This window comes from Miscanthus floridulus, chromosome 17 (assembly GCF_019320115.1).
Source record: "Miscanthus floridulus cultivar M001 chromosome 17, ASM1932011v1, whole genome shotgun sequence".
Taxonomy (NCBI): Eukaryota; Viridiplantae; Streptophyta; class Magnoliopsida; order Poales; family Poaceae; genus Miscanthus; species Miscanthus floridulus.
This window is the reverse complement of record NC_089596.1, coordinates 43142508-43166608: the sequence shown is the minus strand read 5'-3', so window position 1 is coordinate 43166608 and position 24101 is coordinate 43142508. Positions and strand designations below refer to the sequence as shown.

The 24101-nt window shown below is 44.7% G+C and overlaps 1 long non-coding RNA gene and 1 pseudogene across 1 annotated transcript; both read left to right on the top strand.

The window, feature by feature from the left end:
* Nucleotides 1-4089: 4089 nt before the first annotated feature.
* Nucleotides 4090-16342, top strand: LOC136516243 (DNA (cytosine-5)-methyltransferase CMT2-like; annotated as a pseudogene).
* A 1199-nt stretch (nucleotides 16343-17541) lies between these two features.
* On the top strand, nucleotides 17542-19567 carry LOC136515007 (uncharacterized). Its single transcript, XR_010773926.1, has 7 exons — nucleotides 17542-17800; nucleotides 17879-18076; nucleotides 18155-18521; nucleotides 18608-18736; nucleotides 18818-19023; nucleotides 19094-19388; nucleotides 19474-19567. It is a non-coding gene; the product is annotated as an uncharacterized lncRNA (long non-coding RNA).
* Nucleotides 19568-24101: the final 4534 nt, after the last annotated feature.

Here is a 24101-nt window from a genome sequence, read left to right as displayed (position 1 = left end):
CGTTCCTCCACTCCTCCCTCTAATCTCTGTCTAGAACATGCACTAGAACATGCTACCCATTCAACAGCAAGTACCCGGCAAGATCTATGCATGATCCTATAGTCTAACACTACCCTCTCCACTCGATCTGGCCTCGTGCACCTCGATTCCGTGCATAGAGGTTGGGTTCCTGTAGGTCGAATATGGGAGCATGACCACGCCCTACAGCCACCCCGAACCCGCCCCCTACGGTTATATCAGCGTGCCCTCATACCGCTCGTTCTCTCCCAGCAGGTCCTTCTCGTGCACATCTTTGGCTTCCTCCGCCACCTCAATACCGTTGTTAACCCGCTTCCGCACTGTGCCACGCGCGGAGGCAAAGCATCTAGAGATGGCGTACGTACGCGGACGGCGAGCGCGGTTGTGCGGTCATGGCATGGCACACGTGAGCGACGAGTAATTGGTGGCGTTGAGTGTGAGGGAGGCTGGCTATGACGCACGTGCATAGACCACCAGTGTGACCTGGCGTTCGAGGAGTGCATGCGCAGATGGTGAGTACGGCCGGACATTCGCAACATGCGTGGGTAGTGGCGGATAGAGCGAGGGAGGCTGGCGATGGAACGCATGCACGGACAGCGAGCGTGACCCTGCGTTTGTGGCACTCTCGGGTAGCGAGGAGGATGGACTACGAGCGTGGCCTAGCGTTCGCTGCATGCAGGCACGGACAGTGAGTCGCCAACATTCGCGACATGCATGGGTGGTTGCGAATAGAGTGGGGGAGGCCGACGATGGGCAAGTGTGGCCTGCACGCACGGGTGCTGACCGCTCAGTGGTGTCGACTATCGAGCGTGGTGGAGACGAGGATGCCTGCTGCCGACGATGGCGCGCAAGCGAGGACAGCCCAACGATTGTGGATGCATGGGCAGCGAGCACTCGATGGTAATAGGTGCGAGGCTAGGCAGGCGACAGGCTCCGAGCGCCAGAGAGACTAGGTGGCCATGGTTCTTACAGTGTGCATGGTGGAGACTCAAAAGTAATGACAATGGCATATAAGGAACAAAAGTTATAAATCAATGGCAAAGAGATCAAACTCTAATTTTCAATGGCATATAAGAAAAAATATAGATTTTGATGGTATTGAAAGAATTTTCTCCTGGGCGTACTGAAAGAAAGGAATGAAGTCGGTATCGAAAGAATAAAAAGAGAAATAATTGTTAGATGAAAAATACAAACTGGGCTCAACAAATAGGTTCCCTAACAGCCTTATACTCCCTCCCCTATTTTCATATATATGTGATATTAGTTGTCCAAAGTCAAATATTTCTCTTTTATCATCAATTTTAAAAAATTTATTGGTTACGCCCACACTTGCCCACACAGTATAACATAGACGCCCATAACACGCCCACACATTCACCCCTATGAATACATATACGTAAACCCTACCCCTATGAGCACCTTCGAAGAACCGAGCCGACAGATCTCGAGATTCACGAAGTCACCACAGGCACCTCGCTGTCGACGGGGACATCGCCTACCACTGAAAACATAGCGCCGTTAAATCCTGAAATAAATTCAGAAAAATGCGAGCACCCGTGGCAAGTCGATGACTTGAACCCGGGACAATACCACAAGTAACACAACCAAGTGATTCACTATAGAAAATACTTTTATAATATATATAGTCCTTACGTTGCGAAATTATATAGATTTTTTTAAATAATGATCAAACATAGAAATATTTTATTTAGGACGATAAACCTAATACAATATGTAAAAAAAAACGAAAGGAGTACCATTAATGGATCCTAACCCTAACGGATAATGGATTGGCGGACGGTACGATACAAACAAATTATTGCATGTATGAATTGCTTAATTGTTAATCTGAATATATAAACACATTAGTTTCAGGTTCTACTACAAAGAGACACGATCGTCCTACAGATATAAAAGAAGATCTCCCTTCATAACGCGCTGATCATAGCCGGAAACATTTTCATATAAGAGCAATGATAATAACCCAGCCAGCTGCTGGCTGCATACAAATGCCATGTCACTTGAAGCCTTCATCAACATATACCTGTATAATAAGCGGGCTATTAGGTTGGCTGTTAGCCCTTTCTTTTAAAGATCTCAGTATTTAATACTAGTAGGTGCATCTCATCAGCTGTGGCTTCATCATATCTTTGTAGCCATTTTGTCAAACACATACAATTGTGTTCATCCATACATATGTACCAAAACAACAGAATAGCAGAAGAATAACTGATTAAAGAAACATATAACTGGTTAGTTTCAAAAAGCTTTATTTTGCTCCTAGAACATGTCTCTCATCTGGAACACGAAATATGACTATGCGACTGGGCCACTGGGTCGCATCCCAAAGGTCTGAAGCCTTTTTTCAGAGTAAAAAAAAGCACTTGTGTGATAGAAAATTATTTCATAAATTCAGCATTAGGAAAGCAAATAATCTTGTGCTTCCGTTGGAAAGCGATGGAAGCTTTAGCTCGTATGTTCAATGCAGCAGACAAAACGCATCCAAGGAAAATAGAAAAGAAAGATCCAAAATGGGCCCCCGGAGGAACCTGGAGCAGCGCGCTCTAGCGATTCCCGGCCGCGGACAGCCGTCACAGCCTTACGCCCCCGGCCGGCCGCCGTGTCGGCGTCCTCCTCTGGTCTCCAGCAGCACGGGCAAGACCACCACAGCGGCGGCCTCCAGCGACCTAACAATGGAAGGTTCTCTAAGGCCGCAAGCAAAACAATGGCTACGGGCTGGTGTAGATGGGGACGGTGTGGAAGAAGCACGAGATCCCGATGCGGAACAAAACGCCGGCACTATCGCTCGCACAGGCTGCAAGAGCAACTCCAGCAATAGAAAAAAAAAAGTCCCTACTTTTTATTTGAGGGGTGTCCTTATTTTCAAGAGCTCTGTTTTCTAGACTGAACTTCAGCAGAAACTTCCAGAATAGGACCCCTACTTTCCAATTACTTCTATTTTTTTATACACTATATATACACTATATATATATATATACACTATATATATATATATATATATATATATATATATATATATATATATATATATATGAACATCACACTATATAATAATTTATTTGACACCCAGGAGACTATCAGATGCTAAAAGGATCTCGTCACAGCAACAGGCAAGGGAACTACTACTAAATTATATGTGCTGCTACAACTGCTACAGCATGAGCATACTAGGATCCAAAATAATTCACACAAGTGCTTCAATCGAACATTTCATAAGTTGAGAAATAGGAATAAAAAAACATTCACATATTCACTGTGGCCTCAAATTCACACACAGCAGCATTCAAATCGGATACATAATCATTCACATATTCACTGTGGGGAGGTGGGGAGCACGTACCGATGCTGGTGCTCCTCCTTCCGGGCGCAGCGACGGGGATGGCGGGGACGCTCGCGAACAGATCTCAGGGAGCGTCGGTCTCGTCGTTCTTGTGGCCGGGAGGGGAAGGAGGGCGCGGGAACTCGCGAGCAGATTGCAGGTGGCGCCGATGGCCGGTCTCGTCGTTCTTGTGGGCGGAAGGGGAAGAGCGCGAGGGGAAATTTTGGCGGCGCACGCGGGGGCTTCGCGCGCAAGGGGAAGGAGGGCACGACGAAAAAAAGAAGGCCACAGGGCTGGAGGGGTGATTCGATAGGCCTCTCGAATTTGAGGGCTCCAGAGTCTGTCTGGCAGGACCAGAAAATAAGTTAAAATACTGATTCAACTGATTGTTAAAAAAAAAAAATATTATTCTATCTAAAATCACTGTTTATGTAAACAGTGATTTTGTGAGTGCGCCGGTCAGCCCAGCCGAATGTACTCTTAGTAGGGTCGTGGAGTAGGTTTTTTTTAACTTTAGGCCGCGTTTAAATCTAAAAATTTTTGGGTTTGGCTATTGTAACACTTTCGTTTGTATTTGGCAATGAGTGTCTCGCGCGTGGGGTAGGCATGCAACCGAATATGGAAATCGAGAGCAGGAGTGTCTCGCGCGTCAGCCAGCCGTGGCCGTGCCGTGCGTGCGTGAAAACAGCAAAAAAGTGCATCAGTCGACTGGCCGCATCCATTGACTTCACCAAACTTCCTCGGGGGTTGTTCCATCTCCATCCGTCCTCCAGTCTAGTCCAGTCCTCACTCCCCCGTGCTCAATGGAGCCCGAGCCCCCGCCGTCCTCGCCGCCGGCGACAGGCCCCACTGCCGCCGCCTCTGAGGGTTCTCCGGCGGGCGGCGACGGCGGGGCGGAGGGCGACGAGGCGGAGCCACTATGGTCGCTCCTCTTCGGCGACCCAGCGGAGCTGGAGCCAATGTGGTCGCCGCCGAGGGAGTTCGGTGTCGGCGCGGAATTCGCCGCCCCGGATCCGGAGGCGGAGGCCGATGTGGACGACGCGGAAGGGCCCTGGGACGGCGCGCCCTGGAGGTCCACCGGGGTCGTCGCCGGCGAGGGCCCGGCCACGTGCACGACGACGCTGCTGAACCCCACTCCGGCAGCCGGGTTCTCCGACTTCTTGATTGCCGCCTCCGATACCACCACGGCAACTTCCCAGGGAGCCGTGCTAGAGGTCTTGCCGATTCATTCCGGGCCTGATTTTTCTTCACCGGTCCCGTCGCCATCGTGCTCCCCAATTCCGGTGGCTTTAGAGGAGCGTGCGCCTGTGGTGATCCCCAGCTGGGAGCCTGGGCTGCCGCTAGCAGTGGCTTCTTCGGAAGCCAAACTAGAAGAGGGAATTCTCGAGTGCACCCTCAATTCAGTGCCGTTGCCACCGGCTCTGCCTTCTTCAGATCGCCCTGATTTGGGGGCAGAGGACGGTCCCAACGATTGGTCCTCCTTGCTGAAAGTTCCCTCAGGATCCATGCCAGTTATTGATATGGCTGTGACGGAACATCCTGGGGACAATGCTGCTAACTGCAGTATGTGTGAGTCAGATATCGCTACTGGGGATGGCACACCGCTCCAAAGATCTCCAAGGATTGTGGCAATCAAGACCAAAGCAGATGCCGCATCTTTGGAACAGGAAATAGAATCATCTAGAGCTTCCAAGCACCGCCTAGTGGTTTCTCGGCAGGGCAGTATTAGCGAAGGGAGCCAACAACCTGTATCTGCTAGGTTATTTGAGGAGACCACTGTTGCTTCAGGAAAACCAGTTCACTTGCCCGATGGGGTCAAACCGCGAGGATCACCAGAGATTGTTGCCATACACAGCTCCTCTACCGATGTTGTGGTGGCTTTACCAGTGGTGAGTAAAAGGTCCTTGAAGAATAAAGTAGTGTCGTCTTCTCCAAGGAAGACTAGATCATCCTCAAAGGTGGTGGTGAATTCCAACAGGGTATCAACTGTTTCGCCAGTGATGAATTGTGTGCCTGCTGTGCATAAAGCCAGTTCTAGTATACCTCCTAGGAAGCATAAGCTTGCTTCTGAGAAGTGCTTGCCCAATTTGGAGAGAGTGGATGCTGTGTTACACAACTCTGGATTAATGAGTGCTAACAAAGCGATCCATGGGACGCCCCTAGAGGTAGATGCAGCATCATCTCAACCTCCAAAGGCAAAGCAGCCCAGGATATCCTTAGGGAAATGTTCATTGAGTTTGAAGAGGGCAGAGAACAGTAGTAGCTCAATCTGTGAACTACCAATGATCACAGTGACCTCAGCTCCGGAGGATAAACGGACCTCAGCTCCAGAGAATAAACCATTGGATACTCACTGTACTGATTCTGAAATGGTGGATAGCATGGATGGTTCCTATTTCTTTGTGGGTGATGCAGTGCCTGATGAGGAGGCTCAGAAGAGATGGCCGCACCGCTACCGGAGCAATCATTTCCTTCTGAAGAAGGTAGGCATGCGGTTTAACTGTTACTGCTCTCTTCATGGATGCATCATTATTCAATCTCAGGAGGCCTGATGAGATCTTGTAAGGAGGCCTGAATTAATGAAACATAACTTCATGTTTCAGCTTGCACAATTAAAATCCGATAATCCTGTTTATGTTAGGGTACTTAATCATGCTTTTAACCTCTTATTCAATCTCAGGTCATGGAAGACCAAGCACAGTCTCATGACCCAAGGAGGCTCTTTTACTCAGACCTGAAGGATGACAATTTACTAGACTGCATTGTTTCTAAAGTTAACATTGTGCCAGTTTCTCCAAGTGTAGGAACTTTTAATTATACATTTTCTTGTATTGGTTTAATGATACTTCTTTGTATGAAAAGTAGATTTTCAATTTTTGCTACAGATAAATGAAAAGTCTCGGTCAATTCCTTTTCCTTCATTCCACTATTACTATGACATGAAGTACTCTCTGGACTATAGTACATTTTCTACCATGGAAATGGGTAAGTCCTCGTAAAACACAGTGGTTCGCATGTGATGTCAAATTATTCGCAATATTGGTGAATCAATCAATCATCACTTGGATTTGAGATCTACTCTTCACATTTATAATTTATAATTTATATTGAAGCACCTTTCTCTTATTATTTTTCTATCATGTTGATCATACTTTAATTCTAATGTGTATTATCTTGTAGTCTGTAATTGTTATAGCTTTTGTTCTCTTATGTATTTTGATAATATTATGAGCTTATTAGCCTAACTTAAGGTTTATAAAATGCAGGAGATCCAAATGACACGTTACATTCACATTACACTAGTAGCAACAATGCAAAAAGGATTGATTTCACTGAAAAGCAGAAGTCTCCCACACCAGAGATGAGGGAGCTTTACCTGTTAGATCTGTACTGTGGTTGTGGGGGAATGTCTACTGGACTTTGTCTTGGGGCTCGTGGTGGTGGTGTGAATCTTGTAGTGGTACTTATATGCTAACATCTTAGATGTGTTATGGCTTTTTATTGCTTAGTATAGTAATTTATTTTTTTTAATGATTTCCTTACCATTAGTAGAGATGGGCTGTTGATGGCGATGAAGTTGCATGTGAAAGCTTCAGGCTAAATCATCCAGAAACTCAGGTACTGACCTTCGTGCTTTATGTTATTCCAGGGGTGGACCCAGCAGCAAACTGAGGGGGGGGGGGGGGGGTTCTTCTTCCTTCCTCAACTCCTCTCTTCCTTCTTCTGCCCTCACCTCCTCCTTCCCTATCTTCCTCTTAGTTTAATTGGATCTGCTGCTGTGTTAAATGTCAGTTCTGGCTCACTTATGCACATCTACTCATTGCATAGGTCCGAAACGAAACCACCGACGATTTCCTTGAGTTGTTGAAGGAATGGGGAAAGCTATGCAAAACCTATGTGAAGCCCTGCAGTAAAGTAAAGTCTCATTCCAACACAATCCAGTAATGGAACTCCAGATTGTTCTACATTTTCTACTGAAGAATTCGAAGTATGGACTATGGAAGCTAGTTGATATTTGCTTCGGTGATCCAAATGGTGTCAGAAAGCGTGGCTTATACTTTAAGGTTTGTGATGGTTTGCTTGCTTTATAGTCTTGTAGTTAAGAGTACCAACTTAATTACTTGTCAGAATCATAACGTGGTAATGGGAATTTGCCCTTCTACTTTACAGGTTAATGATATAACTCAATGCTGTTAAATACGTAAACAATTTCCTTGTTATTTGATCCAATAATTAGTTTGGCTCTATTGCCTCAACTCTGGTGCAGGCTGTATGTTTACAAATTACATGTGCATACCATTGGTTTTCCATTGAACGTTGTATTGATCTGTACTGAAACAATTATGATATCATGTGTAGGTCCGCTGGAAAGGTTATGGCCCTAATGATGACACATGGGAGCCAATGGAAGGGCTAAAGTAAGAATAAAAGGTTTTAAAACTTACCAATTTCACCATGATTTGAACAATTTGGCTTTTGCAGGAACTGCAAAGATGCAATTAGGGATTTTGTTATTGAAGGGCATAAGAAAAAGATCTTACCACTTCCTGTAAGTGTTATTCATGGTTGAGTTTAGTATGAATCTCAGCCAGTCAGCCTTGATGCTTTGAACAATATGCTAGCATGACTCAGAAGAGCGTATGATGTTAACTTGTCAACTGAACTCTACATCCTCTCCAAGCTGAAAAAAAGGAAGGAAGGAAGAAAAGAAAAAAAAGAAGTCATAACAGACTCTAGATTTAAAATATAGTCTAATCTCAATTTGTCATAAATAGATGTTAACAAATTAAAGCAGGACTAAGGTGAGCAATTTTGCAATAATGCAGAATTGTACTTTGTGACCATGCCCCACTCAGTGCTGTCATGGTTCTCTTAAAGGCTTGATGGAATATCTTGTTTTTTCATTTATGTGGAACTTTTGGCATTTGACAGCTACTTGCATATCTTAATGTTTTGATAGCATTAGTAAATGGTCATTTACTCAAAATTATAGTTTAATTCTATTGATAACATTATGTGAATTTCTTTGACCAAAAATCATGACAAATAGTATATTTATGGTGACAAACTTGTATATGTGAACCCAAAAAAAAAATCATATGTGGGAAACTGGAAGTCGCCTCCACACATGTTGAAAGTAGATTAAAATAAATTAATAGTGAAGATGTAAGGCGAACTAATGGTAGCATGAATGCACATCTTTCTCCTTGCCAGCACCACCTGCATCACCTTCTCCCTGGTTGCCCCTACCGTATCCGACCATAGGACCTCTGCTGCCCGCATCGGTGCCACCACCCACTTCTGAGGCAACCATGCCTACAGATTATTTAGAGCCACAAGGGGGGAGGGGGGGGGGTCGGTTCAGTCATAAACCATAAATATTCCTTGTGCTGGTGTTATCAAGCTGCCAACATGCTGCTTCCTGCATGGAAGTAATACTCCTTACAGTCTTTCTTGTTAATACTGGTTATTTAATGTAACCGTTGTGGTATTGTTGTGACTTGCTACAGTTACTCAGCACTTCTGATATCTTGTATGAATTCAGGGTGATGTGGATGTCATATGTGGTGGACCACCATGCCAAGGCATTAGTGGCTACAACCGCAATAGGGAATTTGATGCACCATTCAACTCTGAGAGAAATAAGCAGATCATTGTCTTCATGGATGTAATGCAATTTTTGAAGCCCAAATACATTTATATGGAAAATGTCCTTGATATACTGAAGTTTGCTGATGCAACACTTGCAAGATATGCTCAAAGTCGGCTAGTTGCTATGCATTATCAAGCAAAACTAGGGATCATGGCTGCTGGATGTTATGGCCTCCCACAATTCCGAATGCGTGTCTTTTTGGTGGCTGTCATCCAAAGGAGGCAAATAATAGTTCCCCTGTATTATGAAGTCACTTTCTTCTGTTTTCCCCTTATTTCTATACCTCTACCCTGTAGAAATTACCCCCGTTTCCTCTGCCTACTCATGAGGCAATTGTGAAGAATGGTTGCCCCTTGGCTTTTGAGGTAAATATGACCTGCTTTACTTGATCGATCTAAGGATTGGCTTATTTCTTCTCTGGACATCCATTTCTATTGAAAATTCATTTCCTACTTGATCTGTTTATTGTAGTCTACTTCTTTATGCTAATCTTTTCCCCTAATACTGAGAATTAGTATGTCGGGTGAAGTAACAACACCATCATTATCTCTTTTGTTGCGTAATTTGGTTGGATGGTCCAACAGCATGCCAATGCAACTAGAAAAACCAATTGTTCTCGAAGATGCTCTATCTGATCTTCCAGAAGTAAGTAACAATCTTAAAGATTCCAGACCTATCTGTCCATGTTCTACCTTGCCTTGTCCACATCACCCAAAGGAAAAATAAATCAAGTGGGTAGGACTGGGGCCTGGGGCTACACTATGTTCCAGCATGAAATGGTAGTTTACTTGTGAGGGTACATTTGCTGACTTTGGGTTAGATATAAGCAGCAACAACAACAACAAAGCCTTTAAGTCCCAAACAAGTTGGGGTAGGCTAGAGTTGAAACCCAGCAGAAGCAATCAAGGTTCAGGCACGTGAATAGCTGTCTTCCAAGCACTCCTATCTAAGGCTAAGTCTTTGGGTATATTCCATCCTTTCAGGTCTCCTTTTATTGCCTCTACCCAAGTCAACTTCGGTCTTCCTCTGCCTTTCTTCACGTTACTATCCTGGCCTAGGATTCCACTACGCACCGGTGCCTCTGGAGGTCTCCATTGGACATGTCCAAACCATCTCAACCGGTGTTGGACAAGCTTCTCTTCAATTGGTGCTACCCCTAATCTATCACGTATATCATCGTTCTGAACTCGATCCCTTCTTGTATGACCGTAAATCCAACGCAACATACGCATTTCCGTGACACTTATCTGTTGAACATGTCGTCTTTTCGTAGACCAACATTCTACACCATACAATATAGCAGGTCTAATCGCCGTCCTATAAAACCCTTTTAGCTTCTGTGGTATCCTTTTGTCACATAGGACACCAAATGCTTGCCGCCACTTCATCCTCCCTGCTTTGATTCTATGGCTAACATCTTCATCAATATCCCCGTCTCTCTGTAGCATTGATCCTAAATATCGAAAGGTATTCTTCCTAGGCATTACTTGATCTTTCAAACTAATATCTTCCTCCTCTCGAATAGTAGTGCCGAAGTCACATCTCATATACTCAGTTTTAGTTCTACTGAGTCTAAAACCTTTGGACTCCAAAGTCTCCCGCCATAACTCCAGTTTCTGATTCACTCCTGTTCGGCTTTCATCAACTAGCACTACATCGTTAGCGAAAAGCATACACCAAGGGATGTCCCCTTGTATATCCCTTGTGACTTCATCCATTACTAAGGCAAACAAATAAGGGCTCAAAGCTGACCCTTGATGTAGTCCTATCCTAATCGGAAAGTTATCCGTGTCTCTATCACTTGTTCGAACTCTAGTCACAACATTGTTGTACATGTCCTTAATGAGCCCGACGTACTTCGTTGGGACTTTATGTTTGTCCAAAGCCCACTACATAACATTCCTTGGTATTTTATTATAAGCCTTCTCCAAGTCAATAAAAACCATGTGTAGGTCCTTCTTCTTCCTCCTATACCGCTCCATAACTTGTCTTATTAAGAAAATAGCTTCCATGGTTGACCTTTCGGGCATGAAACTAAATTGGTTCATAGAGATCCGCATTATTGCTCTCAAGCGATGCTCAATAACTCTCTCCCATAGCTTCATAGTATGACTCATCAACTTAATTCTCCAGTAATTAGTACAACTTTGAATATCCCCTTTATTCTTGTAGATCGGTACCAATATATTTCTCATCCACTCATCAGGCATCTTGTTCGATCAAAAAATATAGTTGAACAGCTTGGTTAGCCATACTATAGCTATGTCCCCGAGACATCTCCACACCTCGATTGGGATACCATCCGGTCCTATCGCCTTACCTCCTTTCATCCTTTTCAACGCTTCTCTGACCTCAGATTCTTGGATTCTTTGCACAAAGCGTCTATTGGTGTCATCAAAAGAGTCATCCAACTGAAAGGTTGTGTCCGTATTCTCACCATTGAACAATTTCTCAAAATACTCTTGCCATCGATGTCGGATCTCATCCTCCTTCACCAAGAGATGTTCCCTTTCATCCTTAATGCACTTAACTTGGTTGAAGTCCCTTGTCTTTCTCTCACGAACTCTAGCTATCCTATAAATGTTCTTCTCTCCTTCCTTCGTACTCAAACGTTGGTAAAGATCCTCGTACACTCTACCCTTTGCCACACTTACAGCTCGCTTTGCAGTCTTCTTTGCCACCTTATACTTCTCTATGTTGTCCACACTCCTGTCATGGTACAAGCGTCTATAGCACTCTTTCTTCTCCTTAATATCCCTTTGGACTTCCTCGTTCCACCACCAAGTATCTTTAGCCTCGCCTCCACTTCCTTTGGTTACTCTACACACCTCTGAGGCCACCTTCCGAATGTTGGTTGCCATCTTCTCCCACATGTTGTTTATGTCCTCTTCTTCCTTCTAAGAGCCCTCTTTGATAACATTTTCTCTGAATACCTCTGACGTCTCCCCTTTCAGTTTCCACCATTTTGTTCTTTCAAACTTAGCTTGTTTATCCCTATGGGCACGCACCTGAAAACGAAAGTCTGCCACCAAAAGTTTATGTTGAGAAACAACACACTCCCCTGGTATCACCTTGCAACCCAAGCATGCTCGTTTGTCCTTTCTTCTTGTGAGGACAAAGTCAATCTGGCTAGAGTGTTGTCCGCTACTGAAGGTCACTAGATGAGATTTTCTCTTTCTAAAGAAAGTGTTGGCTATCATCAGGTCAAAAGCTACCACGAAGTCTAGAACTTCCTTTCCCTCCTGATCCCTACTACCATATCCAAAACCTCCATGAACTGCCTCGAAACCTGCGCTTGTAGTACCTACATACCCATTAAGATATCCTCCTATAAAAAGCTTCTCACTACTAGGTACAACTCTAATCAGGCCATCTAAGTCTTCCCAGAACTGTCTCTTAGCACTCTCGTCGAGGCCTACTTGGGGGGCATACGAACTAATTACGTTCAAGACCATATCACCAATGATAAGCTTGACTAAGATAATCCTATCTCTTTACCTTCTCACTCCCACCACACTATTCTTGAGGCTCTTATCAATCAAAACTCCTACTCCATTTATATTCGCAACTGTCCCTGTGTACCAAAGCTCCTGTATTGTCCACCTCCTTCACCTTCTGACCCTTCCATTTAGTCTCTTGAACGCATAATATATTTACACGTCTCCTAGTCGTGGTATCAACTAATTCTCTTAACTTGCCTGTAAACGACCCTACATTCCAACTGCCTAAACGGATCCTAGTTGGTTCGACTAGCTTCCTTACCCTTCGCACCCGTCGAATCAGATGTGAAGACCCTTGCTCATTTTTCACTACACCCGGGCGCCGATGTAGCGCGCCACTAAGAATGCGACGACCCGATCCTTGATCACTTGACACCGTGCCCAGATCGCGACACGGCGCGTCACGGGGGTGACGACCCGGCCCTTGCTCATTTAACACCATACCCGGGTTCCGATATGGCGCGTCGCTAAGAGGGTTACGCCCCAACGATTTTCTTTCGGGTTTCATCTCCATTAGAATGGCTAGATTTAACGTTGGCTCGCCACGCCTAACACAACCCTCCTCCTTTACCAGGGCTTGGGACCTGCTATGTTGAGACAACATAGGCGGAAGCAATTTTCACTTAATTTAATAGTCCTTTAATTCAGAAGCTGTTCTGTAAATCTTTTGTATGTGGAGAATGGAGAAAAACGAGAAGAAATGCTATATGTTAAGGGACCTCAAATGGAATTCCAAAGATATATTCGGTCATTTAATTCTAGTGTGTTGAAGGGCAGGCCTGATGCAGTGGTGAGAGCTGTCTCACTGAGTCACCAGGTCGTGGGTTCGAAGCAGCCTCTCCGCAGATTTTGCGGGCGAAAGGCTTGTCTCGGTTTATCCCTTCCCCAGACCCCACTCATGTGGGAGCCTCCGGCACTGGGTCTGCCCTTTTTAATTCTGGTGTGTAATGTGTTGATTGCTTACATTGGTGTGGAAAGGACTTGGATTTTCTTTTTATTCGATGTCATTGAATAATAGGTTCTGATGGCTAGAAATATTTATTTTGCACACTAGAGTAATATTAAGATGACGGTTTCCATTTTTGAGGGACGATAAATTAGCTTGTATGCTTTTCTAATGGTATTTTGCATTTACTAAAACTGTTTTGAAGATAACCTATTTACTATAAATGGTAGGAATTTGTTTAATAAAATAAGTATAAATTCATAAAGATAGTTGAAAAAGAAACCGGAAACAACATGCACGAGATATGCCCTCAGTTCTAAGTACTTGTTACTGTGACCATATATCAGGGAAATCAAATTTTTGCCAAAAGTGTTACCAAAATTTTCTTTGTTAATATGTCAGTTTGGGTTTTTACAAAATTTTTCCTTGGGATTGAGAAAGTGCTAAGAGGAGAAACTTTAGTCAAAAGTGTTGAAATTTTGGAAAAAGAAAGATATAATGACTCCTTTTTTTTGTGACCACTGCTATTTTCAACTTCAGTGACCATGTTTGTCGGCATTACTTCATGATAGCTATGGTGCAAAACTGACACATGAAATCGTGTTTCTTCCATGCGCAGAAGTGCTTGGATCCAGAGCTCATGTCACAAAAGTGTCTAAATCAAAATTGTATGACCATCGACCAAGGGCACTGGATGATGATAACTACTTAAGAGTACTGCAGATTCCCAAGAAAAAGGTTGTCTAACATGCTTGTATGAACATAATTCAACTCTGGGTTAGAGAAATCTCTACAATCTCATCAGTCTTTTTTCAGGGAGCTAATTTTAGAGACCTTCCAGGAGTCATAGTAGGTCCTGACAACATAGCTAGATTATATCCAACTAAGGAGAGAATACTATTGCCATCTGGTAATCCTCTGGTAAGATGCTTGTGACAAAACACCTCTGAGATGCACTGTACTTTTCTTTACATGTAAGTTTTGATAAATTTCCCTTGTACATTAGGTGATTGATTGTGTCCTAGCCTACGAGAATGGTAAATCGTTAAGGTTAGTTTCATGGATTTCAATTTATATTATATATTTATTTATATGCCTGTTTCCACATTCATATTTTAGTTTTTCCCTTGTAATATGTTGCAGACCATATGGTCGACTCTGGTGGGACGAGGTAGTGGGAACTGTGCTGACATGTCCAAATGCTCGCATGCAGGTGAGCTGACATCCCCCTTCCCCCCTCTCCCCCCTCTCCCCTCTTTCATTTTGCTTATGATTTCAAAATATAACTCTTGCACAAGACAGACTGCTAACTATTTGTCTCTTTCATTTTGCTTATGATTTCAAAATATAACTCTTGCACAAGACAGACTGCTAACTATTCGTGAAAGTGCTCGTTTGCAAGGTTTTCCTGACAGCTTCAGGTTTCCTGGAACAGTCAAAGACAGGTATTTTTGGTTGGGCTTTGCTGTGGTACTCTCAAATGAATGTGAGCCATTTTCCATTTATTTACTTAGATCTGGTGGTTAGGATCTATTACTTCATAGGAGGTAACATGTGAAATATATATTTATTTAATTTTTAATTTTGTAAAATAGGATAAATAAGAAAAGTTATAGATATATTTTTTTTGCTAGATCTAATTCATACATGCGTGATCTATTGGATATGGTAAATCTTTTAATTTTGTAACTTTGGACATGACATAATTTGATTAGCATAAACTGTCATGACAGATATGTACATGAAATAATTTGATTAGCATCTAACTTTTTGTTCCCACCGCCATGACAGCTTAGTACCTAAAATAATTTGATTAGCATGTAACTTTTTGTTCCCGCCTTAATTTGATTTAGCATGTAACATGTAACTTTCCATTCCCGCTGTACATGACTGCTTCCTATACCGTGCACGCCAGCTGCTGCCCATGTTGCGCTATGCGCCACGCACGAACGGAAAAAGAGACCCCCCCCCCCCCCCCCCCCCTGTTTTTGTTTTCTGTGATTATGGGATTTTGGAAAATTTTCTTTTCTTTTCTTAGGTTTTTTAATTAATTAATTTATAAAATCTAATAAATCGATGGCTCAAATTGCTTTGACTTATTACATAGGTAACTGGAATACTGTAGCATTGCCCATTTTGTTTTCTTTCAGCTGTTCAGTTAGTAGATTAAGTTATAATGTGATGAACCCGGTTGCAGATACCGCCAGATTGGAAATGCAGTGGCTGTACCTGTCGGTCGTGCACTTGGGTATGCCCTGCCCATGGCCTATCTGAACAAGACTGGAGATGACCTTCCCATGGTGCTTCCACCCAAGTTTGCATTGTCTCATGATGTACAAGGTCTTTCTAGTGTGAACGGTCTTCATGGCAGGCCCATCGGTTGAAGAGTTCATTTCCAGTCATGCTCCGGTTGGAAAACTGCTAGTGCTAGTCATGCTCCGGTTGGAAAGCTGCTAGCCCAATTCAGTGACTCATGCTTTGTGAATATCAATAGGACGTATACTCATTTATCTGCGGGGGTCAGATGGAAGGAGTCTGGGTTCCCCAGTTAGATGTTCCCCAATCAAATGGTTTATCCCTTCTGTTGTTCAGTCTCATTCATTTGATTGTCATGTTGTAAGTTGTATCATTCATTGTACTAACTTATCAGAAGCTTAGATAGGAAGGTGAAGGGTCCCAGAACGATGGCCCCCTGGGACCCTTGTTCAAAAAATCAAAAGGATGTAGTGTAACGCTGGGTATATCAGGGAAACAAAATGTTGTACATCATCTGATTTGCTGTATTAGGCTAGTGAGTCGACATGAGTATAGTAGCTTCAGTAAATCTTTTTTTTTTTTGGGTTCTAGACTCTAGTGCTACAATGCAATAAATTCGTTCAGTCGCATATTCGTATCGTCAATCTGATCTTTCAAAAAGGTTAGTAATTTGACATTTTATGGAATTTCTCGAAAAGGATCACACATGTTATACAGGCTAGGTTTGCCATTTAGTCTCTCGGACTCGGAACACTTTTTGAAAACTAATTTTAAATCTAACACGGCCGGGTTTTTTTTTAAACTAACACTTTTAGCCGCGTCTATTTCTTTGTGCGGCCAAATGCCTGTGCCACGCTATGCATAGTGGCGTGGCACAGGGCTGACGTGGCGGTAATCGGGTCTGCTGACCGCTAACGGGGTAGGGCCTGCTGCACTACCGATCTTGGCGTGGCAGTGCCGCGCCACGGAGCATGGTGCGGCTGTGCCAAATAAAACCCCGCAGCGAGGTCGCCCGCCCACTGCCCTGCCCGCTAGCCGCCTCTGCCCCATCGCAGCGTAGCTCCCGCGGCTGCCTACGCCGCGCCCGCCTGCCCACGCCGTGCTCGGCCACTCCTGGCGCGCAGCGCCCGCGCCCGCCCACCCACGCCGCGCCTGGCCAGTCCCGCCGCGCAACGCCCGCGCCGGCCATGCCACGAACGCCCGCGCGTCAAGGCCGTCAGCTCCAAAGGTACCTTCCTCTCGATTTCATGTTATTTTGATTATTATTATTTTAGGATAATTAGTGATTGAGGATAATTAGTGATTTATGGTAGTTAGTAATTTAGGATAGTTAGGGTTTTATGATTGTTATTGATTTATGATAGTTTGTCAAATTTAGGATACTTACTGATTTAGGATAGTTAGGTTAGTGAATTTGTTTGTGATTTACGTAGGTAGTTTTTAGGTTCGAGGTTGTGTGTTCTAGTATAGTTAGGAATTTGGGTTTAGGGATTGATTAGATATTTATTAATTAGTTTATAGTTAGTTATGTAGTTAGGGATTTTGGGTATACCTACTACTTTACAAACGTCGGTACTTACTAGTGCTTGATACGTCGATTTTGATGACTTCATGAAGTTTTGTCAAATGCTTATATTCCTAGTGAAGTTGTTTATGTTACAAGTGTGTGATATGTTGTTAATGTTATTTTGAATATATACATGTGCTTTCATATTGTGTTCGTATTGTATAACAAGTAGTTCAAATTTTGCAATGCTACATAATGTTAATTTGAATTTTGTTAATTTAAATATTCTAACACTTTTTTATCAATTTGTAACAGGATGGCCCCACCCACGCAGCACCCGTTGTACCACATTCTTGAGATGGAGTACGACGACCAGCACCGAGCACATATCTTGAGTGACAAGGACGCAGAGGTGGTCTTGCCTCCTTTGAGGCCCCGCACGCACACCAGGGCGTACCAGTGGGACGAGCGTTACGCGCCGTACATACGGCATGCCGGCTTTCTCGAGCTTGTCCGTGTTGTCAACCACGGTCTTCTGCCCCTTGACCTAGCACTACTTACTTACTGCAGTTGTAGACAGGTGCGAGTGTATTCTTTATACGTAAACTTTCTTGTAACAAATTTGAGGCAAGTAACAGTCGTTCTATTCTTATATCAGATGGAGGCCTGAGACCCACACGTTCCACCTACCTTATGGCGAGATGACCTTGACCATGCGAGACGTGAAGGCTATTTTTGGCCTTCGGTTGGGGGGACTTCCAGTGATATGGATAGTTGACAACGATCACTAGAGGGAGTTGGTGGCTCAGTTTACTAGCTTTCTTTCACCGAATGATGAGGCTTTCAAGAAAAATAAGTGAGAAATTGAAGCTTATTTAATACTTGCATTGCTTTTCTGCAGCCATCGGGTCTCATTTTGTTTGGTAAATTTTAGGAAATTTTCCGGTGTTTTGTCGTCCTGGATCACGGAGCGCTTTGATTACTTAGACCCACAGGCTGAGGAGGCTCAGATCGACAGATTCGCTCGAGTTTGGCTTTAGCATTTTCTTGGTGCTTTCCTCTTCCCAGACGCCTCAGGCAACACCATCAGCCGGATCTTCCTTGACATACTACGCCAGCCGTGGGAGAACATAGCAGCGTACAGCTGGGGCAGCGTAGTCCTGGCATAGACGTATCGATAGCTATGCGTTTCCTGCCATCGCACCTTAGTGTACGCGAACCTTGGGTGTTGCTCGTACCTACTCTAGGTTTGGTGTTGGGAACGATGGCCCGTTGGGAGGCCCCTTAATACTAGTTTACTGGTAAGTACTTTGGTTTATTATATTCTTCGATATGGTTACATATGATGAGTTTATTAATGGCTAATTCATTATCGTGTTCAATGCAGCACTAGAACGGACATGATACACTCCCTACAGCTCTGTTTATCTGGACGAAATCAGAGTTAGTTAGAGGGAATGCGAGGCGCAAGTACAGGGAGTACACAGACGGTCTCGACGTCCTGACACAGCACCAGGTTACGCTCTTTTTACTATCATACATGTGTCTTGTTCGATCTATACTATATCACAGCCTAACTCAATTACGAAATGTTCAGGTGCATTCGTGTCCTTGGGATGCTCCGGAGCTCCAGTATTATCTCAGTCCTGTCACTAGGGACGAGTTAGACGATTATCGCTGCAACATCCCTCTTATTTTCTTCCATGTAGTTGAGATTCACATGCCCGTTAGGGTCTGCAGATAGTTTGGAAGAATGACAGGCTGCCCACCACCGTTTTACTCCACCAACCAAGGATTGCACGAGTGAGTTATCGATTAATAACAGCTACAATTCAGAGGTGTGTGTGGTACAACTAACATCGTTTTGTTGCAGGTATGACCGCAGGAAGAGGTACAAGACCAAGAATTGGCGCGTGACACACAACGCGCACATCCACTTGTGGGAGACCAGGGAACGGCAGCCGGTCCATGCGGGTCCTCCACACGACCAGCACTCCTTCGATGAGTACCTGCGCTGGCTTCACAGGTCTACGAGGACACATATCAAGCCCCCGTACACTGAGGAAGCGATTGACGAGGACTCGGAGGAAGATGCGATCGAAGATGTGTACGACGTTGCCACTAGAGAGGACACATAGCTACAGAGAGCCCCGATACAAAGATACGTGGTAAGATACTTGAATGGTACAATTTGTTATCCATTTGGTATTAAGTATGTATACTAAAACTGTTCAACCATGTTTCTATACCTAGGCGACACAATTGTCGAGGCTGTCCAACGAAGCAGCGTACCGGCTTCACGAGTCTAGAGGGCTGGGGCCAGGCGTTCTCGCAGGTTTTGTGGAGATAAACATAAACTTGTCCGTTCCAAAATGTTTGTTCAGTGTATATGCATTTGGGAAATGCACTAACTTTAACGTCTATTTATGCAGAAGGTGAAGAAGAGCTGCAGGAAGCTAGCTCAGAAGCTGAGCTGCATGGACACTCCTTATGAGGAACCGCCACTCCTGGCGCGGTCGGGTGGCACGTCTTCAACCTCTTTGAGGACACTAGCCAGCTCTTCTCAGCAGATGACAGGGTGCCACTTCCGCGGTGCGTACACCACCACATCATAGCACTGGCAAGGACCCTGCAACCGAAGACGAGGATGACGACGATGACCAGTGGAAAGATTGGCCGCAGGACGAGATCGGCATGTCTCAGCTAAGTGGTGCCCCGCTTGGTACCCAAGGAGCCTCACAGGTACTAACAAAAGTAGTTTCTTTAAATACGTAGGCTACATGAACTAACGATCATAAAGAATTCTAAGTAATCATGCATATCACATACTTGCAAGGTACGAACCGTACGCACCGGCAACGCGATCATACTGATGTTGGCTACACTCCCAATGTGTTGCCAACAAATCCGAAGAGACAAAGGCGTCCGAGGGATCCTTACACTCCTGGGTCTTAGTTTGTTAGGTCGAACTATTATTGGCATCCGAAATTTGCAGGCTTAGTTGGTTATGTTATGTCGAACTTATGTCAAACGAATTAAAATGTTATGTGGCAGCTTGTCAACTTATGTTATTTGCTTCATATCCGTTTCAATGCATCGCGTCATCACTGCTTGCGAGATTAAGTAGCAACTAGTTTAGAAACTGGTAGTCCCGGGGTATCTCGACGTCGGTGGCCGACGTCTTGCGCGAGGGGTCGAGGAAGCCGGGGTCGATGGTCGTGTCGCCGCCGATCCTACAATATGGGGGCCAAAAATATCATTGGCTTATCAAATTCTCTATTCGGTCGCGAAAAAAAATTAACAAAATATAGAAACAAATTCATTATTGACTTTACGTTAAGCAATACTTAGAATAACTCCCACTATCGGCGCGACGTATTCTGGAATGGCGGCGGGCGCGACTGCCTGGCTTGCTTGCTGCTCGGGCAGGCATGACTGGCAGCGGGGTTTTATTTGGCGCAGCCGCGCCAAGATCGGTGGCGCGACAGACCCTGCCCCGTCAGCGGTCAGCGAACCCGGTTACCGCCACGTCAGTCCTGTGCCGCGCCACCATGCATGACGCGGCACAGGCATTTGGCCACGCCAGGGCAATAGGCACGGCCAAAAGTGTTAGTTAAAAAAAACCGACCGTGTTAGATTTAAAATTAGTTTTCAAAAAATGTTAAAATTTAAAAAAAAATTCCTTGCTCGCTTGCTGTGAAACTACCGTCTCTTCAGACCACGAATCTGTACCTCTACGCTATTAGCTTCTCTTATTTTTCTATAATATATCTATATAAGGTATTGTGATTTAATAAAGTTGAATCTTCAAACTTTTGCATATTTACGACGATGTATTAATGGATTCACATTTCACAAATGTTTTATTGTTTTGTTTAAGAAAACAAATATTTTTATTGTGATCTGGTGCAAGCGGTAGAGTCTTACAGCATGTGACCGGAAGGTCCTGGGTTCGAGTCGCGGTCTGCTTGCATTGCACAGGCGAGAGTAAGGCTTACCACTGACATCCTTCCCAAACCCCGTACAGAGCGAGAGCGCTCTGCACTGGGTACGCTCTTTATTAATCTCCACGAATTTTTAAAAGATCTGTTTATTCACATTTTCATAGTAAAAAACAATACAATTTGTTGTTGTTTTGTTTATCTAGATAGGAAGATGTACAGTGTTATGCATGTGATTGGTTTCCTGTGTTTTGGGTGCAGAGCAGAAGTAGAAGGAAGGGTGCATAGCTCAATATATAGAATTTGGCTGAATTGTAAGATGCAGACTGAGCCCTTGTTTAGTTCGCGAAAAGTTTTCCCAAAAAGTGCTACAGTACCCGTCACATCGAATCTTGCGGTATGTGCATGGAGCATTAAATGTAGACGAAAATAAAAATTAATTGCACAGTTTGGTTGGAAATTGCGAGACGAACGTTTTGAGCCTAATTAGTCCATGATTGAACACTAATTGCCAAATAAAAACGAAATTGCTACAGTAGCCAAATTTCGCACTTTTCGCGAACTAAACGCGCAGTGAGCTTGCTTAAGCTATTCAGGATTTGGCTAAATTGTAGGATGCAAGCTGCATTTGCTTTGAGGATAGTGCTAGCCTATATATGGCTTCCGCAGGTAACTAAAGAGCACGAACTGCACTTTGGGAACCTGGTAAGAGATTGTGCGGGCAACCAAACCGACCCTTCCTGTTTTATTCACGAGCATGAGAGGGAAGCTGATGGTGGATTGGTCTCAATCTTTTAGTACGGACAAATTATTTGATTGGTGGACGGGGTTCATGTTCGTGGCTTGACTACAGGCGTGAAAGTGTGCTATGTCTTAGCGACTGATACAACTCCAATGATTGCTTATGGGGGGGGGGGGGGATTTTTTTTTCTTAAACATTGTTGGGAACTGTGTTGCATATAGTTTGGAAGTCAAACTAAGTCAACCTTCCACCTCCCTTACCTTGTTTAAAAAAACAAACCCCACAAAATTATTTGCAAATTAAATAAAATCCTCTAAAGGTGTTGGTCGACTCTTGGTCAACATCTAAATAATTTTTTCCTTCTTCACAACGCCTAAGAGGTGGGCTTGAATTAAGCTACTTAAAACTCTACTTGGCCTCTAATTCTAATTATCAAAACGTATGCAAGATTTCTATTTAAATGTGTACTACGGTTAAATGCGTTACCTAGGTTCTGATCCTATTAACTAGAATAGCAAACTAAACTAGGAAAGATAACCACATAACCTAGAAAAGTTATGTAAGCGCGAAAGCTTAAATGGGTTAGAGATGCAAACTCTCAAACTCCCATTGATGATGGTATTTTTTCCGAGATATCGAGAAGCTCATGCTTCTCCCTAGTCCTTATTGGAGCATATCGCAAAGACGTCTCGCAAGGGTCTCCCAGTCGTGTAACTTCGTGGATAGCCTTGGTCTCTGTGTGGCCTTCTCCCATATACCACATATCACTCACCACCGTCTTCACTATTAAGTTTCTAGCTCAAGCGTTGTTGGCCTCGTTTTCTCCGGCACAAGCTAGACAGTCACACCATAAAACATGGTTGGTGTGATGTCATAAGATTACAAGCTCCTAGTAGACAATAATGGTGTGCGTAAGCACTGAGTGAAAAACGGTAAGCAAACCTCACTAAAACACTAAGCCTAAGCCTAAAGTAAGACGTCAATTGTGTAGTCTAACTAGTCTAAGCACTTCGCTAAACACATAATATTTCCTTCAACACTTTTGGTGTCTAGGGCACTTGGACAGAGCATAAACTCACTAGCAACTTCATCACGCTCCAGCAACACTCAAATGCTCGGCTTTGGGGGGTATATATGGTCTCCATGCGGATATAGTTGTTGTGACTGGACTGCATTCGTGCAGAGGGCATCGGAAATGTTCGGTGCATCCCACCGGAGAAATTTGGTGGTGCCACGTGTACTAGTCGTTAGGCTAGCTGTGTTGCTGACCGTTGAGACACATTTTCTCCGACGCAGCTCCTTTGGTGATCACCGAAGAAATCCAGGGCTCCTAAATCTTCTGTATAAACCTTGGGCAACAACGCTTTCTCCGATGCTTCCACTTGACCATCACCGGAGAAATCCGGTGGCCTTGAAAACCTTCTACAGAGGATGAAAACCTTCTACAGAGGATGTGCTGCTCGATTGTTGGCCTTGCGGCCTAAGCTCCGGTGCTGGTATCCTCCTCACCATCCGAATTTTTCTGTGAGGCTATCTCCAACGGCCGATACCTAAATCAGCGATCTATTCTAGGATTTGGGTTCTACTCAGTAAGTAGGTCACTGACCCAAAATCTTCCTTCTCCAACAGCCCGCTTCCCTCCCCGCCTCGCCGTCGTCATCGGGCCCGCATCGCCAGCGAGCTCCCTCCCCTACACGGCCTCCATCCCTCCCTGCGAGATCCGGTGAGCGCTGCCCGCCTCCCTCCCCGCCTCGCGCGTCGTCGTCGTCGTCGTCAGGCCCGCCTCGCCCGGAGAACTCCCTCCCTCCCTACGAGATCCGGCGAGCGCTGCGCGAGCACCTCCGCCCCGACGCGGCGCTGCTCATCACTGGTGGTGGGGGAGCGGTCCCAGATCTGGCGAGGCAACCAAGGCCGGTGGCTCCGGAGGTGCTCCCACGGTGAGCTCGCCTCGCCGAGCCGGCCATGCCCCGCCGTGGTCCAGCCTAGAACCCACCACCCACTCTGTTTCAGGCTTTCAGCCGCAACAGCCTTTTCCCTCGCCCACAGCAGAGCAGCCATGGCATCTTCACCGTTCCACCTACCCCTCCTCCTCGCCTTTCTGCTCCTCTCCACCACCGCCGCCCACTCCCAGCATGTCCACCTCTAGCACCACGGCCACGGTCCCCACCACCACCACCACCGCTACCCGTCCACGATGA